Below are 15,384 nucleotides of genomic sequence, written 5' to 3' on the forward strand. Positions count from 1 at the left end.
AGCATGCGGACAACGCATTATACTCGCCCCGAACAAATCACAGCGGACTGAAGCCGAGTAGATACGAGTCGAGGTGGAGCCTCTGCGTGCCACTCGGTGACGTCACTCTACAGTAGGCTCCTGCTCTGGTGCTGTTTTTTCAAAGTCTTTTCTCACTTACATATATTTTAAGTACGTACCTTTCAGTGACTTACAGCCACAACACAGTTGGTCACTTGACGTGCTTGCTTTACCGTCCGTTTCATCGAGGAAACAAGCTGCAGACTGGAACCCTCATAGGCAGATCTAGAGGCGGAGTAAATGTCTACTATGTTCCAGTCACCAAGATGGTTTGGCACATCGGCGCACAGCAATCAATAGCAGTTTATAAGGCAGTCGCTAGCAATATAGTATCTAAAATCTGAGGCAGATTCCGCAGTAATCCGAACAGTTTAATTAATACTAGGGACATCGGCAACATCTCTGTGTTCTTTAAAGCAAATACGGGACTACAATATTTTAAGTGAGTACGTAGAAATAACTGGTGTAGACCCGTTAACCATAAAAGTTAACTCCACCGAAATTCCAGCTTTGCTCAAACGAAGCAATAGACACAAGGAAGAACTTCCCCATGCCTCTCGCTATTTACAAACTGTATCTCTGCCTGCAGTGAACTCTGGCATTTCTGATGTGCCAATTCTCCTTATTCCGGTCATACTGTATATACTTTATGTAAACACGCACCTTTTCTATCCACAGAGCTGCTCTATGACAACGTCTCACGAACTTTCCATTTGCCTATTGAATGTTTGCGCAATATAGATATGTGTCGTACTGACATCACGGTTTCCGTCGCGCTAATGACGTCATACGACGATTTCGCGCAATCCCAAGTAGACGAGCTCGACATTAATGGACTGGTAGGTCACTATTCGTATTGACTGCGGGTCTACGAATCTATATACTGGAGTGGACAAGATCTTATTGGAAACACATACATGCATATTGATTTATGTTTTCATTTTAAATAAACTGAAACTTTTATTACTTTCATCATTATTTCTTTCAATCAGGTTTGTATTTGGTGGTAAACCGATTTGGTTGTGAACCGAAGCAATTCCCCATAGGATTGTATGTAAATACAATTAATATGTTCCAGACCATATGAACTGTATGTAAATATATATTTTTTTAGTTTTTAAGCACAAATATAATTATACCATAGAATGCACAGCATAATAGTAAATTAAATATAAAAACATTGAATAACACTGAGAAAACCTTGAACAACAGAGAAAACTAACACTGCAATAGTTCGCGCTATAGTGCTACCAACCGCTGGCTAAAAGCACTTTTTTTAATGAGTTTTAAGCACAGGGGAAAAATGAACACTTGAAAAAATCCGTAATTTAATAAACCACCAAGAAAAATAACATTGCAACAATGCACGCTACGAACAGATCGCTGGAAACAGAAGTGAAAACAAAATCAAGACCATTGAATTCTTTAACCGCCTTCCTACCTTAATGCGTCCAGCTCTCTCTCGCGCTGCCTGTGTGTCTGCGTCCATCTCTCGCGCTGCCTCTGTGTGTGTGTCGTGCTATCTCTGTTGCGCTGCCTGTGTGTGTGTTGCACTGCCTGTGTGTGTGAGCTCGCGCTGACTGTGTGTTTGCGTCCATCTCTCGCGCTGCCTCTGTGTGTGTGTGTGTGTGTGTGTTGCGCTATCTCTGTTGCGCTGCCTCTGTGTGTGTCACGCTATCTGTCTCACGCTGCCTGTGTGTGTGTCGCGTTGCCTGTGTGTGTGTGCTCGTGCTGACTGTGTGTGTGCGTCTGTCTCTCTCTCTCACGCTGCCTGTGTGTGTGTGTGTGTGTGTGTGTGTCGCGCTGTCTCGCGCTCTCTCTCTTGCTTGCTGCACAGGAAATGCACAGGGAGAGACTGAACATGTACAAACCGAAAGGGAAACTGGCTTGTTCATATACCGAGTGTGTGGTCGGGAATATTTAGCTCAATTACGTGGGAGGCATGCTGATTTTCGCAGTAGCTGTACTTATGAATATTCTAAGCACAGTCCTTCACCCGTGAATATTTACCTTATATGGGCAGGCGCCCAATTACGTGGGAGGCGTGATGACGCGGACGCAACTCCACCTCACACGGCGACCGAGCTGCAGGCTATAGCTGTATATATGGACGAAAGTATGTTCCAGCTATGACCGTTACGCATAGAATTTCGAAATGAAACCTGCCAAACTTTTGTAAGTAAGTGGTAAGGAATGAGCCTGCCAAATTTCAACCTTCCACCTACACGGGAAGTTGGAGAATTAGTGATGAGTGAGTGAGTGAGTGAGTGAGTGAGTGAGTCAGTCAGTCAGTCAGTCAGTGAGGGCTTTGCCTTTTATTAGTATAGATATATATACTAGGGGGTTTGCCCCCTGCTCATTTCGCTCGCCAACCCCCCGGCCTGTGCTACGTGCCAGCCACTTCACATCTCTGCCACTCACGTTTTGAAGAGGGGAGCTGAACGCACCCCAAGGAGATGTGGTTGCTCCTCCGAAACCCCCTCTTAAACGGTGATACAATGGGAAACAAATACAGGTGTTTTTACCTCCTCTTTGCTCAATCAGCTGTTGGCTTGCTGCTACTGCCATGCCGCGTGATCTGCATCTTGCGTTGCGCTTCAAACATTTAAAAGCCTGTACAGCAGCTGTCCTACTCTTTGTCTTTTATTTCCGGTCCCGGGCATGGTTAAATCTCTTGGCACAAAGTCTCATCGTGCGGGACGTGAGTTCTTGATATTTTTTAGTTTACAATTTTAAAATGGAATAAAAATCTGAAAATCTAACAACATCACATTAAAGTTTGATAAATTCTGAAAAGAATGATACCAAACATATATATGTAGGGAAAGAGAACGTTGCTGTGTAGATCAGTTTCTACGTGATGAACCAGCTGTGACACTTCTTATCATTTTCAGTGCTTTTCAGATCTTGAAACGTGCTCTTCTGAATTCAAGTTTCATTCAACTATAACTCAGTGCCCCGTCAAAATACTAATGTGAAAACAATTCTTCATGATATAAAACATAGTTCCCTAACGGATGGATGGTTTCCTAAGTGTTACTCAAGGTACACTTCAACATCTCACATTCACTTGTTGCACAAAACCGTTACACTTTTAGGCTTAGGATTTTATATATATAAAGTACATATATATATGTGTGTGTGTTTGTGTGCATGTGTGTATTTTTTCTTTTGCTTCATCTTAGAGGATTTGACACAGCAGGTTATGTGGCAACTTAAAATATCCACTTTCATTTACACATCACAGGCTGGCTTGCACAGGACTTTGATAAAGTAGTGATGGTGATGGCACAGAATGCCACCCTGAAAGAACAAGAAAAGAAAACACAGAAAAGTAAAGATTAATAATGATTGCAGATTCCTTGAAGGGTCTGATAATTCTATGGATGTCTAATTTATTAAGGATAGAACTAAGGTAAAATCTATGACAAAGCCAAATTAAAAAAATGGGTTAATAGGAGTTTTTTTTTTATGATCCACAATGTAATTCTGGAGTATCTTTATTGGTAGTGTATTCCAGATTTTTAATGTATAACAGCAAAAGGCTGCCTCACCTCTTCTTTTATGCTTGGCTCTTGGAATAATAAGCAGGCCGCTATTAGAAGATGAAAGGTTACGACTTGGAATGTAGTGGGACAGGAACTCCAAAACATAGGAATGAACAAGATTATCTAAGGTTTACATACCATTAATGGTATTATAAACATAAATCTAAAGGACACAGGTAACCAATGTAATGATGATAAAGCTGATGAAAAGAGGAAATTGTAGTGTTAAATATATTCTGGCTTTGACACACTTTCAGAAATAAAGGCATGAGCTGGCACTGGGGCTGTGCCCCTAACTTGATGTTTATAATAGCATAAAGGTTTTTCTAAGAGTGCAAATATTATCCATATGAATAGTTCTCATGATAATCATGACAACCCAGCCCTGTGATAATTTGTATCTTTTTTTTCCCCTTATTTTTGCTGTGAGTGGCACAGAGGACAGATGGACATTCTGGCTGGACGACAGCATGTCCTGCAATCCCTTTAAATTCCTGTTTTTGATTTCTACATACAGTAGCTGCTCTGCTGCTGTTTGTGCACAAGGTGGGGACATCTGGTAAGAATTCTTATGTGATGTTTGAATGTTGCTGCTGCTACAGAGTTGTTTGCCACATCCAGGGCAGCAATATGTCTTCTCTCTAGCATGAATTCTTTTCTGGGTTTTAAGGCCTGCAGGATGTGTCACTCAATCCCCAACCCCAGACACAATTACAGCACCCCCAATTACAGATTCAAATAAAGGTTACTTTTATTTGTAAGAGTACCTCAACTGGCTTCTTTTTACTTCACAGAGCACCACAAAGCACATACAATAGAAGATAATCCCTTCACTTCTCTTGCATCACTTCCCAGGCAAGTCTCCCAACTCAAACTCCCTGGGAGATGTAAAGCAGTTCCTTTTATATTGAAACTGTGAGTAATTCTAGTGCCCCCACATTAAATGTGGAAAAAAATCTAATTCTTGCTTAGATTATCTGTCCAAAAGTTTTTTTTTTAAACATGGCACGATTTAATTAAAAAATTAAAATAAGCATTCATATACGGAGTAAAGGATGTTTCCCCTTTTTTGTTATTAGTATTTATTGATTTAACTTCCTGTGCTCTTGGCTTTCTCTTTTTCTCTTGAGTGGGGATTGAATTCTTGTTTTGTTGAGTTTTGAAATAATTTGGTGCATAAGTCCTGCAAATATATACAATATACTTAGAACATCTTTACAAAACACCAAACAGAACATAAACAATTTAATAAATGAATAATGATGTGGTCAAACCTCAGATAGGGAAAGCTTCATTACAAACTTGTGTTGAATGTGAACGGCATCACTGGGAAGACTAAGAAGCAGACAAAAACAGAAAGCAGTGCCATTTACTTGTTTACACTTCAAGCACTAAGTAAGCATAGTTAATTACAATTAGGCCCATACCTCATTAATTTATTTTATTTACTTATTTATTGATTGATTGGCTGTATTATCTGCCCTGTGAGTCTTTATCCTTATTTTTCATGTTTCTTCTGCTATTTGTGTCTGAATTTCCCCATGGGATTAATAAAGTTTATGTGAACTAAGCTTCATTTGATCTTGGCTTTAATGTATTATTATGGGTTTCTGTGAGACTTATCAAGTCCGTTACTAGATTGGTTTACTCTTGCACCTTAAGATTAACACACATACAAATACACATACACATAAAGGATCCTATAGACAAAGTATCAGGTGAAAACCTAATTGTCAATCACCCCGCAATATTCTACTTAGAACCCGTTCACATCCATACATAGATATCCTTAAATAGACAGTGGTAATGCCTAAGTGCATCACACAATATTCTACAGGAGTCTTTACTTAAGAACTTACTATCACCAGCACTGACGAACATGCGGGCATCATCGTGACACAATTTAAAGCATAGCTCTCTTGATTATGCCACTAAACAACCAAACAATATTACCTGCTTTTACAGTAACTCTTTTTTTTAAGGAGTGACCTCTTAGCCTGGATAACCTTATGAGCAAGTTAAGTGGCAAACTCCTCATACAAGTGTCTTAACTTTCAGTTTATTATTTCGATCTCTCTATATAGAAGAACAAAGTATAGAAAATGTAAAAGCAAAGTGGTATTTATTAATGAATAATAGCAATATCGAACAGAACAAGATATGATAGAAAATAAAATTGATAGTAAGACTCTGGATATAGCCTTTAGAAAAAGCGTATGGAAAATGTGAAGGATTGGATGTTGCCCTACACGGCTTTTAATTTAATGATTGGTGTTATTTGTAAGATGCTTTCGCTGACATTCAGGTGAAACGGTCACACGTGTCTTGGTCTCCTCTTCATACCCTCTCCTTTGATCCCTCGGAAAAGCCATATTTATGTTAAAATTCCATGAGGGGCGTCGGGACATGTGATATTACACACATTTGATTGGCTGGCTGTCCATATGTTGGATAACTTTGTTCAAATTTTTTGATATTATTACACATCTCTGTTTCTTAAGTTATAAAATGATCAATATGCATAGCCTGAGGCATCATAGCTGTTTACTGGTCTTAAGTTAAAAAAAAACAAATTCTTCTGCTTCGTTTCCACTTCAATTATGTTGTAAACCATCAAACAGATGTTTTAAGGTGATAGATTACAAGCACAATTCCGGAGGAGAATATGTTTTGATGTCAATTGCCCCGTAAGTGTAAATTCAGTTCATCATGTTTTTCTGAGCAAATTATAATAAGTATCTGTTGTTTAAAAAAATGAAGATCTAGCACTCTAGAATAGGAGGTTCACCGACAAAAGCGCGATAGACATACGAGCCCCGACAAAACCGCGACGGAGAAATGAGCGCCGACAAACCTGCTAACTGGTTTTCGACAAATGCGCGCCGACAAAATCGCCACAACAAAATCGCGAGAGAGACCAAGAGAGTGGGACGCGTACGTGCGCATTATGTACACATTATGTTGTAGGTTATAACTGTTGATGGCATGCCGCGAACAAATAACTCAGTCGAGGGTTGGCATAACACGTCGTATACAAAGCGGAATTACAAGCAGTCAGGCAGCCACCAAGTCTAAATACGCTCAACTATCAAGACGTCTTGCTGCAATTCTTCCTACATATGCAGGGCGTGATCTTAAGGACTATCTGCGTGCCGTGCTGATGGCATGCCGCGTCTCATAATATTGACTTCTAAAATAAACATTATTATATATGCTTTAAAATAGTAATTCATATTTAATGAAACTTTTGCAATTTTGTCGGCGCGATTTTGACGGCGCGTTTTAATCGGCGCTATTTTGTCGGCGCTCATATGTCTATAGCGCAAATGTCGGGTCACAGAATAGGATACAGTGATTTCTGCAACTGAGTGGGCATGCATGCAGCAATATTCTTGTCTTGGTGTCTAGTTTATGAAGCTCATTTTGTGGCCAGTTGAATATATCAAGACTGTATGATAACATGGGGATTCAATATTGATTTTTAGCTTGGATTTTTTTTCTTCTGGTAAGGGCAATTTTCCAGTTTCAAATAGAACAGAACATTGCTCACCCTGATTTAAAGGGTCTGAGTCTTTGATGATTCTTTGTCAATGAATGGTTCTATGAGGAACCACACAACCTAGTAAAGTGCCATTGTGTGACCTTTATTTTTAAGAGTGTAAAATGATTTACCAGATCGATAAATTAGTCATGTATACTCACTTATGTTCTCTACATACTGGTGTACTTTATAGAGCATGTATAGGGACAGGTCAAAATTTCCACATTGAGCTTTTCTTAGTGGTTTTCTTAGTGATCTGACCACTTTCAGAGTGGCACCTATATGTGTCAGGATATGAGTCTGTAGACAATAGAACCCAAAAATGAACCACTCAGGCCAAATGAAAACTAGGTATCGTTATCAGTATTACAAATGAGATTCAAGAGATGTACTTTCACTACAAATAGAATTGATTTTACTGCTCTCCAAAATGAGAAAGGCAAGTATATTTTTGATATGATTCAATATTTTTATCATCTTATTTAACAAAAAAAAACTGCAAAAACCTAATGAAAGGTAACAACACTGTTGGACCAAAATAAATGATGACATTGCATTTTATAATAATTAGATTACTTAAATTGAATTATGCTCTTTTTCAAAGTTTAATAAATCACTTTTACACAGTACACCATACTTGATGATTAATTCATAATAGCCATTTTATTTATTTCATTTTGACACAAACGGCATTCCTTAGCAGGAATGATTTATTTGTCAGAAATGTTCGGATTAATTGGGTTAAGCCATTTTTTGTGACAGTATCATGGGTTAAGTTCATTCGTTCAATTTTCATCAAATATTTTAGCTTCGCTTCTCTGATCCAGGTTTCTGGATTCGAATCCCGTGCCCACTACCTGACCGTGTAGACTTTTATCGTTCTGTCTGAGTTTACTTCCCACATCTCCAGAACATGCCTGTTAGATTAATTGGTCCTTGTGCACCCTTTTCTATTATCGTGATGCAAATCGGATTTTCGTTTTCAACATTAGGCACCCAAAGGGGACATTAACATTAGGGACCTATAGGCAACTATGCTCCACCCCCACTAACTTTAAGGTTAGTATTTGTGGTTGGGGTAGGTCAGTCAAATAACCTGAACTCCAAAAATTAAGCAACCGGGGCGCCTCCCCCACTTAGCCCAACACTAGAATGGGTAAGAGCTGCCATCCGTTTAGTTACACTGTAGTACAAAAGTACCAATTCCTGCCTCGCTCCCCGAATCGGATTCATCAGGCTTAAAGTATGCTGCCGAAATTCAGAAGAACGATGTACATTTTCCTATATCTTGCCAATTAGAACTTCGTCTGAATGGTGACAATTGATAGTTTTAGGATTCACTGATTGGTGCTAGTGTCTCCACCTTACGAAAATTGCTCACTTAAATGCACCCGAACAAGGTTAACGCTGTTCATCATTAAAAGAAGGTTGTAAGAGGTTTACGAAATGGTGTGCCATTGTTGGACAGCGTGGATAGTCTTCTTCGGGAAATCCAAAACAAACCACACAAACGAGAGAGGAATACCAACCTGCAGCCACCTGCCAATACGACAACAGGGACTGCAGGGTGCAAAGCTTTAGGATAACTCCGTGTTACTTTGCTGCGCACGCGCGAAATGATGTTTTTCTTTGTGCTGATGGGTGAGTGAAGAAACTTAAGAGTTTCTTTTAAAGAGTAAAGCGTTGATAGCGTCGCAATGGCGTCTTTTCTTTTGCTTGTTGTAACGGAGGTCAAATCGCATTTGATTTATGTTCGTCCAGTAGGAATAGCTTTTAATGCATAATTATTAGAGTGTAACGGCTAATAACCAGGGATATTTCTTTAACTTGCCTTTTATTATTTTGGCGGGGGAAACCGTGCCATTACACAGCAGATAGGTGGTTTTGCGTTAACACCCCTGTCGTGTGGGCGGGGCGTTCCAAACGTATGTAAAAGCGGATGAGACGGGCGCGCTCTCAGTTCTGTGATGGCCGCTGGGCGGTGAGTTGTTTTATTTATGGCCTCTTGTAGCGTTTTATTAATTCAATAGTTGTTTAAATATTTAAACGGTAATGTATTACATTGGAGGGTGTGAAAGTGCGGAGACTCTTTACTGCATTTTTTTTTTTAAACATTGTTTCTTTAGAAAGAGTTAGTTTTGTGACGGCAGCTATAAGTGTGGCCAAGTACTGAGTGTTTTTTTTTTTTAAATCGATACATCCGATAAAATTAACTTGCCGAAGGACAAATTGTGTGGCCTTCGTCTTTCTTCCAAAATAGAGGGGGGTTACAGTTCTGTCTTTGGTGTTTCTTCTCCGGTAAAATAGAACGCCACATATGCTTCGGACGCCATGCCGTAAATATTCACCTCCGTTTACAGTCGTGTTGCTTTAGTACAAGTTATCTGTGTTGCCATTCGCGTGGAATGCAGGCCGACGTGAACGCGAAGTAGTAGGTTAGAATATGCTTTCGAAAAAATGTTAATGTAGTAGCAAAGCTTACTGAAATTCTGCATCCGCCATTTTGCGTCAGGGGCGTTTTTAGACATGTCGGTAGATGTTCAAATGTGTTTTTTTTTTTTTTTTTTTTTTTTTTTCCCCCATAAATGGATTCAGGCGCTTTAGCTGAAATAGGTAACAATTTGAGTGACGTGTGTGATTTTGTTGGCGTTTTTTGAAATGGGAGGTTATTTTTCATAATTTTAGTCAGGCTTCCAACATGCTGCTTTTGTGATCTGTGAGTTGGCACCGTTTTGTAGGGGGAGGGGGTCCCTGCCTGGTTTAAACGAAGGTATCGGGCGGCGTTAACCCCTGAAACAAGACGATAGCACTTTTGAGATGCTTCTCGCATTTGGACCTTTCTGTTAATTGCACCAAAGTGAATTTCTTAACATAGTGGGATGTTGCCGGTGGTCTCACTAGAAATCTGATAAAAGTTTCAGGTTCCCGTAGTCCTGTACATTGCCTAAGTAAGAATGGTGACCTGACTTGGTTTGTGGAAATACTTTACAACTCAAATAGGATCTCTTGCTAGTTGTATATCTGGGGTAGGGAATTTGAGACTTGGATAACTGTCAGCATTTGGGTTTGTACGCTATGCCATGGTAGGACTCTCTACCTAGTCATGTGCATTGTTTCCAGTATTTTTTTATGGATAAAAGATAAGCAAAAGTTGTAGATATGCTGCCCCTTTCCCTGTGTAAGTGCTATCATTCAAAATTACCAATGGTTCATGGTGTTGCACCAGACCTCCCAGCTACATGCCTCTACTTTCAAACCCAACCCCACCCCCATACTGCATATGTGCTTGTGTTATCTTTGGGGGTGTTCAAGGTGTTTTTTTCCAGTACTGGTAAGTCCTTGTGATTGTCCCGTAATGTTGTAATTTGTTCATTGTGTACAAATTTCTGACCAACCTTGCCTCGGGGATCCAGAGTACTGACTGGATTCTCTTGCTCATTGTGTCATACACAATTACTGGCTTTGCCTCTGATCATTGAGGTTCCCTTGTCTGAAAGTAGTGTAGTAGCATGCAATGATTATACTGACATGCTTTTGATTTAACTAGGCAACCCATGGGAAAGCTTTTTGGCATCAATTTGATGTGGTTTTTGTATCTTTCAGGTTTTAACTTGTCTCCAGTATCTACATCTTTGCCTGGCCAGCAATATGACTTCTCCAGTGTGAATTCTTTTAAGAGGATTGCTTCACTAAACTTCTATAAAGGTATGGTTTGCCTTCTGTGAATTTCTGGAGGGAATTGTCTCAAATATTACAAAAGTCCAGCTTCTTTCCAGTGTGAACTGTTTCATAAAGAGGACCTTTGTGCCAGAACAGATTGACCTATTCTAAACATTAATAAGGTTCTCTTGGGTTTGAGACTTGCTTGATTAGTACAACAACAACATTTATTTATATAGCACATTTTCATACAAACGGTAGCTCAAAGTGCTTACACCATCTGGTTTCACCCCAGTCCGTTTCTGGTATTAATCCTGTAATGTTTAGTTTTCTTTCTACCTGAAGTGATTCATGGTTAAAGGAAGATGCAGGGCAGGGGACATTCTACTAGCTGAATAGCTTTAAATCGGACTAAAGTAGCAGCATCTTTCAGGTGAAATGTACTGCACTTCAGATTTTTTTGTTAATGTGTCAAGCATTACATGAAATTTTATCCTTCTTGCAGAATAACTAGTCGCTCCTGATTTTCCAAAAGTGTCATCCAAGGAGTCCTTGTTAGATCTCCCATGTTTAGGTTTAGGTTTAAGCCTAATCCTCTCCCTTAAATTGTAAGAACAAGATTGGCCACCCGGTTGACATGACAACTGAATGTTAAGTTCCATAAAAATTCTACACTTGACGAAGTCTCATGGTAGTTTGCTGCTTGTATGGTTCTTTTAGTGTGAAGAAAAACCTGGGGTGTGATCTCATAGGTCAACAATGTCTGGTGTTTCAGAACTTGCAACTTGGATATACTGTAACTTGTGTTGTAATTTTTAAACATTTCAGCTATGTCCCCCTCTTAATCATTCAATTTGCCTAAATTGAAACTGTTCAACTCAATCTCTCCTCACAGCTCATACCTCAGCCCTGGAATCCATCTAGTCTATTAACCACCTTGTGGATCTTGCATGAGCAAACTTCCTCTTAGGCTGAGTTAATGCTTCAAGTGATGTGTGCCTGTGAATGCTACTGCTACGCAGACAGTGTCTGGTTTATAGTTGTGTAGCTTATGTCAATCTGGAGGATTCCACAGAATGGCAGTGTGAGATCAGGGTGAATTCATTCGGCTGTATTGTGAATAGTCTGAAACATTGATTCAATTCCCAGGGCACCTTGCCACAATACCTCTGGAAGATGGATGTCTAATCTGTGGAGCATGCCCATTCTAGCAAGCATCTGCTGTGAGGCAGAGACAATCCCTGGAAGGGGCATCTACTCATTGTGCGGTGATGAATACAAGTGCACACTAGCTTCATTTTAGCATCCCCAAACTTGCATGTCCTTGGAAGGAAGCCAGAGGATACTGCAGGTTTTTCTGGAGGGTTTCTACAAATTTTCAGTGAGGGCACGCAAGGGATGGGACTCCCTGTGAGGTAGCAGTGCCACAGCTCCGCTTCTGTGATGCCCGGCATATGCAAATGGCCTGTATTTGATATAGCGCCTACTAGAGTTCAAGAACCCCCCTAGGCGCTTCACAACACAACAGTCATTCACCCATTCACACACACATTATCACGCTGGTGATAAGCTACTTTGTAGCCACAGCTGCCCTGGGGCGCACTGACAGAGGCGAGGCTGCCGAACACTGGCGCCACCAATCCTTCCGACCGAGCAGGCAAGGTAGGTTAAGTGTCCCAAGGACACAACAGCTGCATTCTCATGCCGAGAGCCAGGATCGAACCTGCGACCCTCCGATTGCTGGACAACCCGCTCTACCGACTGAGCTACTGCTGCCCCGTATATGCAAGTTTATTTAAAGCAAACAGTGAAATGTAACATGCTCTTCAACACTTTATCATGAAAGTGATAAAGTATAAATCTAAGGATTCTAAATGTGCAGAGCTGCTTCCATTAACTTGCTTGTGATGCAGGTTTCTTGCTTCATTTTCTTGGATCAGACCAATCTTTAATTAGATATCCCACTTAAGCAGTTGAAATTCTTTATCTCCAATTCTTTTCTGATTACAGAATATGAAGAGTATAGATGTCCTTGGTGCTTTAACCTGCTATTAAGTCACTAATTGCTTTTGTTAACCTTTGAAAACAGAGCACAATACAGTTTGGTGAAATAACCAATGACTATTCCCATTTAAGTTTTTAAATCCTTGTAATGTTGAAAGACTATTTGGGACTATTGTTTGCATTAGAGGGCCTAACACTTCCAATAAGGCCTCAATCCCAAATGCTGCTATAGAGTTTGAATATCCTCACTCAGCTGAGCTTCACAATAGGATTTGAAGGCTTGTGGTTTAAACTGTTATGTACATGTTGACAACCATACCCATTCAGCTGTTCCTCTTTCTAAGGAATGTAACAGTCTGTAATTCAAATATCTAAATATTAAGATAAATGTTGGACTTCTTCTTTGAAACATGATTTTCTTCTCCCCATCCTGGAGGGCTGCAGTGGCTGCAGGTTTTCATTAGTGACCAGTTTTTCCTGCTAATTAACTTTTGCCTTGGCTTTATGTTGACTCTGCCAAGCAATGACACACAGCCTCCACATGACCAGCTTATCTATGCCCATCACACAATCTGAATCTAAAGTGACAGTCTCAAAGGTCGATCTTGGGTCACCAAAACATTTTGATGCGGTTTTTAGAAAGAACAGAATCCGTTTTGGAAATGTCTACTGTGGCAGAATGAGCGCAGCAAGCCATGTAATTAACGGAGAATCCACTTCTAAGAAACTGGTTGGAATTTGAAGCCCCAATTTAGCTGGTAATCTGTCAACTCGTTTCACATGTCCTTTGTTTGGCTGTCTTGTAATGAAGAAAATAATCCATTCAGTGAACCGAATCCTTAAACAGGGCTTTTTAAAATGAAGGGAAAGTTAATCAGCAGTGAAAACTGGTCACTGATTAGGCCTGGAGTTTGACAGCCCTTGTGTAGAGTAACTTTTTCCAGTGTGCAGACATTCCTTGCTTCAAGGACCCTGAAGTGGTGTTACAGGTCAATGTGTCCAAAGCCCCAATTGTTGACTTGTGATCACTGTCTGACCTATTTTAGTTACTGACTGTAAGCACTTTGCATGTACACTTTTTTTTTTTATTTAATATGGGATCTCTTCTCTTTTCAGGTTTAGAACTTGTCTCCAGAATGCATTTCCTTGCTTGGCTTGCAGTAAGACTTCTCTCCAGTGTGAACTCTCTTGTACCCGAGTGACTCTTAAATTTCCTTGACTCGTGTAAATGTTGTTTTGGGGGGGGGGACATACGAAGACTTTAATACAGTGACCAGTAGAGAACTGTTTGCCACATTCAGAACAGGAAATTGGCTGCAAAAGGGCTGGTAACTAATGTGGATGTCTTTGTGTTCCTTTCACTTGAGCATGGGAAAGTTGCTGTATGTTGTGGTCTAAAAGGTTAATAAAAGGACAAGGTGCCACTTTTTACATGAAATTGCACAGTTTTGTATTCACATTTATAATACTTGAATGTACCACAGCTTTATTTGGTGGAAATAAGAAATATCTGTCAAGTTTGACAACCTAGACACATTGCACACAACTTAACTTAAAACACTTGTTCCAATTAGTTTCCTGTGCTTCCATAACAAGTAATTGCCTGGGTATCTAATTTTTTTTTTCTCTTCCTCCTCCCCAAATGTCTCTGCTTCTCGTCTTCCTTAATCCTAAAGACCTGCAAGATTTAATTGGTATAATGTGAGGGTATCCTGGAGAAGACTACCTCTGTTTTCTTGATTCACTTTTGGGTTGTTTTGTGAGTTGCCGTAGTTGGCTACAGTAGTGGATCCTAAGGGTGTGTGCAGTCTGTTACTATTTGATCATCCCAAGGGGAACTTGCTTTTACAGATGCACTCGTTTCACCATGGAACACCTGCCCTGACACTAGAGCATTTATCACTGTTGGTAAATGTTTAGAATAAGAATTGGTCTATCAATCTTATGTATTGGAGGGCATAAGAATGGGTTTTTAATTTACAATGTCGCTTAGGATAATCCCAAATGTGCTTGTGGTAGCTTAATTGGTTAAATCCCATTTAACTACCTGCATTGATGAAATATTGCATCAGTTGATCTGTTTGGATGGTCTGGTCAAATGACATTAAACTTGGTCAGTTTTTCAAACTATTACCTTAAATGGTCAGATTTGAAACTTTTACAATTTTAAACACTTCAAGCAGGTCTCTCCATCTCCTCCTTTTGCTTAAACTAAAAGGGCTCTGCTCTTAATCTTTCCTCATTATCATCCCCTAGAAAGTGTATGATCGAAGATTGTTACTCTTCATAATGGCTTCTGAACACTGTATCTGGAAGTTAGTGTTGACTCCAGTACAACTCCTAAATTGCAATAGCTGCATTTTTGATTTTCAGATCTCCCACTGTGTATTTAAACCTAACATTTTTACTTCCAATGTGTAGTGCTTTTACAGACATTAAACTTCATGTGCCACAACTCTGCCCAAGCCTGTGTGCTGTCCATGATTCAGTGGCTTTCAGATTCTGTCAATCTACCTTGCTTGGTACCATTTGCAAACTTAATTAGTTAACTTACAAATGTGAAAAGGAAGA

The 15,384-nt window shown here is 39.8% G+C and overlaps 1 long non-coding RNA gene across 1 annotated transcript; it reads left to right on the plus strand.

The window, feature by feature from the left end:
* The first annotated feature begins 9,086 nt into the window (after window positions 1-9,086).
* LOC120533238 lies at window positions 9,087-14,055 on the plus strand. The gene is made up of 3 exons (XR_005634458.1): window positions 9,087-9,130; window positions 10,753-10,854; window positions 13,930-14,055. It is a non-coding gene; the product is annotated as an uncharacterized LOC120533238 (long non-coding RNA).
* The last annotated feature ends 1,329 nt before the right edge of the window (window positions 14,056-15,384 follow it).

The sequence above is a fragment of the Polypterus senegalus genome, chromosome 8, assembly GCF_016835505.1.
Source record: "Polypterus senegalus isolate Bchr_013 chromosome 8, ASM1683550v1, whole genome shotgun sequence".
Classification (NCBI taxonomy): Eukaryota; Metazoa; Chordata; class Cladistia; order Polypteriformes; family Polypteridae; genus Polypterus; species Polypterus senegalus.